Source organism: Corvus brachyrhynchos, unplaced genomic scaffold, assembly GCF_000691975.1.
Source record: "Corvus brachyrhynchos isolate BGI_N302 unplaced genomic scaffold, ASM69197v1 scaffold1036, whole genome shotgun sequence".
Classification (NCBI taxonomy): Eukaryota; Metazoa; Chordata; class Aves; order Passeriformes; family Corvidae; genus Corvus; species Corvus brachyrhynchos.
Window position 1 is genome coordinate 19912 of NW_008238388.1, and position 393 is coordinate 20304.

The window sequence follows — 393 nt, forward strand, 5'->3', positions numbered from 1 at the left end:
GCCCCGCCCAATCGGAGCGAGGGGCGGGCTCTGCACACGGCCCAGCCCCGCCCCGCGCTCCCAGCGCCCCCCGGGCTGCGTGAGGGGAAAGCCGCAGCTGAGGAGCAGCCCTGGAACGGGCCCGGCCCGAGCCGCCATTCAGCTGAGAAGAGAAACAAAGCTCTCCGCTGCTCCCGGCCCGACCTGCCCAGCCCTGCGTGTCGGGTGCCTCCGGCTCCTTGGGAAGCCCTGCAGCCTCGCTACTGCCGCCCCTAATTCGGAGCATCAGTGCATGGCTTTGATTTCCCCGAGAAAGGGAAAACCGCCCCAAACCCCTTTGGCTGAGTGCACGAGGGGAGAGATTTGTGGTAGAAAATTCCGAAAACTCAGAGCAGGGTAATGAGAAGTAAAAGA